The sequence below is a fragment of the Tupaia chinensis genome, unplaced genomic scaffold (genome assembly GCF_000334495.1).
Source record: "Tupaia chinensis unplaced genomic scaffold, TupChi_1.0 Scaffold000475_1, whole genome shotgun sequence".
NCBI classification, from domain to species: domain Eukaryota; kingdom Metazoa; phylum Chordata; class Mammalia; order Scandentia; family Tupaiidae; genus Tupaia; species Tupaia belangeri.
In genome coordinates this window covers 909,616-913,112 of record NW_006159984.1, presented here as the reverse complement: position 1 = coordinate 913,112, position 3,497 = coordinate 909,616, and positions in this window count along the sequence as shown.

The following is a 3,497-nucleotide window of genomic DNA, read 5'->3' as shown; positions in this document are numbered from 1 at the left end:
TCATCCTCTGGCCCTTTCCCACTTGCATTTGGACTCTCTGAATTTTAGTAATTTGAATAGCGCTTGGCACGTGTTGCACGATTCCTTTTGTTTTGTTTTGTTTTTCTTTGCTCTTGAGGTGTTACTTATTAGGTCAATTGGAGGCTCACCACTCTTGAGAAACAGGGAGGATTTGGGGCCACCAGGACTAGTGGCAAGAATTAATTGTAATTGTGAGCAACAGGTAGGCTAACCATACGAGAAATAATCAATTTTCTATTCCTGTAAAACTTTTAACACTCAGAGATGTCTTAAATAAGTTAAGAAGTAACATAGAGATTACCTGATGACTAGGAATAATCACAGATGCTCAAGAATTATGAGCAACAAACAAAAGACCTCTCCCTCAAGGGAAATCATCAAGCCTACATTAACAACAGTCAATACAAAGGATGTCATGGACATGTCTGATAAGGAATTCAGAATATTTGTAGTGACCAGACTAACAGAGATGGAAGAGAAAAGAGGCAAGGAGCTCCAGGAGATGAAGAATTCCTTTCATGACTCGAAAGAAGAAATGGATACCTTAAACAACAACCAGATGGAACTTCTAGTATTGAAGAATGTGGTACAGAAAATCAAAACCTCCCTTGAAAGTATTAATAGTAGGTTAGACTAGGCAAAAGATTGAATCTCTAACAGATGACAAAACATCTAACCTAGAAAAAAGTATCAAGAAGATAGAGAAAACAACCATGAAAAATGAGGATAATATATGAGGAATACTGGATACCATCAAGTGCACCAACATCCGGATAATTGGTACTCCAGAAGAGGAAGAAAATAATAAGGGCCTAGATCATTTATTCCATGAAATCCTGGAAGAAAACTTTCCAAATCTAGAAAGGCATTCAAATATCCAGACCCAAGAAATACAGAGGACCCCAAGTAGAATCAACCCAAGAAGATCATCTCCAAGGCACATCATAGCCAGACTGGCAAAAACAACAGATAAAGACAAGATACTAAAGTTGGCAAGAGGGAAACGCCAGGTTACTTACAAAGGTCACCCCATCAGGCTAACATCGGATCTCTCAGCAGAAACAATGCAGGAAAGGAAAGAATGGGGAAGCATAGTCAAAGTGTTGAGTGAAAAACAATTTCAACCAAGAATACTATACCCGGCAAAATTATCTTTTATATGGGAAAAAAAGATAAAAACATTCTCAAATAAACAAAATTTGAAGGAATTTACCAACACCAGACCAGCTCTTCAAGAGGTTTTGAAGGGAGTACTATACCAGGAAAACTAAAAAATCAGAGACAGTTATACGAGAACAAAAAACAACTAAGAAAATGGCTCACTTAATGATAGGATCAGGTATGGAAATATCGATAATTACATTGAATGTCAATGGATTAAATTCCCCAGTTAAGAGACATAGACTAGCTGAATGGATAAGAAAACAGAAACCCTCTATCTGTTGCCTACAAGAAACTCACTTTATGGATAAAGATATACATAGACTAAAAGTCAAGGGCTGGAAAAAGATATTCCATGCAAATGGAAATCAGAAAAAGGCTGGAGTAGCGATATTGATCTCAGACAAAATAGATTTTAAAACAAAGACTGTAAGAAGAGACAAAGAAGGGCATTATATAATAGTAGATGGGGTAATCCAGCAAGAAGATATAACCCTTATAAATATCTACGCACCCAACTCAGGTGCGCCTAAATATGTGAAGGAAAGACTGCTGGAGCTAAAAGGAGACATAGGGAAAAATACTATAATTGTTGGAGATCTCAACACCCCGTTATCTCCTATAGACAGATCTTCTAGACAGAAAATAAATAGAGAGATACAGGACTTAAATGATACTATAAATGGAATGGGCTTGACAGATATCTATAGAACTTTCCACCCTACATCCACAACATATACATTTTTCTCACCCCGACATGGAACCTTTTCAAAGATAGATCATATACTAGGACACAAATCAAGCCTTTACAGATTCAAAGGCATAGAAACTGTACCCAGTATCTTCTCTGACCATGATGGAATTAAACTCAAGATTAATTTCAAGAAACAACCCCGAAAACACACGAACACATGGAAACTGAACAACCTACTTCTGAATGACTTCTTCACTACTGAAGAAATTAAGGCTGAAATAAACAAATTTATGGAAACAAATGATAATGAGGACACAAGTGTCCAGAACCTATGGGACACAGCAAAAGCAGTCATAAGAGGGAAATTCATAGCAATTAGTGCACATAAGAAAAGGATGGAAAGATGGCAAGTAGATAACTTATCATCATGCCTCAGAGAACTGGAAAAACAACAACAAACGAACCCCCAAAATGCCAGGCGAAAAGAAATAATAAAGGTTCGAGCAGAAATAAATGAAATAGAAAATAAACGAACCATACAGAAAATAAATGAAAGCAAAAGCTGGTTCTTTGAAAAGATCAACAAGATCGATACTCCATTGGCTAGACTGATCAAGAAGAAGAAAGAAAGAAACCAGATTAATCAAATATGTGATGAAACAGGCAATATTACCACGGACATAGCAGAAATACATAATATCATTAGAGGATACTATGAGCGACTTTACGCCAACAAACAAGATAACCTGGAGGAGATGGACAAATTCCTGGATGCATATAAACTACCAAGATTGGATCAGGAAGACATAGAGAATCTGAATAGACCTATAACAAGCCAGGAGATTGAATCAGTAATTAATAATCTCCCAACAAAGAAAAGCCCAGGCCCAGATGGCTTCACTTGTGAATTCTACAAAACTTTCAAGGAAGAATTAACCCCTATCTTACTAAAATTATTTCTAAAGATTCAAAAGGAAGGAAACCTTCCAAATTCATTTTATGAAGCCTCCATCATCCTCATCCCCAAAACAGATAAGGATATGACAAAAAATGAAAACTACAGACCAATATCTCTGATAAATATGAATGCAAAAATTCTCAACAAGATACTCTCAAATCGTATCCAACAACATAAAACAAAGATTATTCATCATGACCAAGTAGACTTTATTGCAGGGATACAAGGGTGGTTCAATATATGCAAGACCATAAATGTAATACACCACATTAACAGAAAGAAAGATAATAATCACATGATCATTTCACTTGATACGGAGAAAGCATTTGATAAAATACAACATCCTATTATGATTAAGACCCTCAGTAAGATTGGTATAGAAGTGTCTTAACACAATAAAAGCGATCTATGACAAACCTACAGTTAACTTTATACCGAATGGGGAAAAGCTGAAAGCTTTTCCGCTAAAAATGGGTACTAGGCAAGGCTGCCCACGTTCTCCACTGCTCTTTAATATAGTACTGGAAGTCTTAGCTAATGCAGTCAGAGAAGAGAACAATATAAAAGACTTTTGAATAGACAAACAAGGGTTGAAAATATCTTCATTTGCAGATGACATGATGGTATACTTAGAAAACCCAAAGGTTTTCATGAAAAAACTTC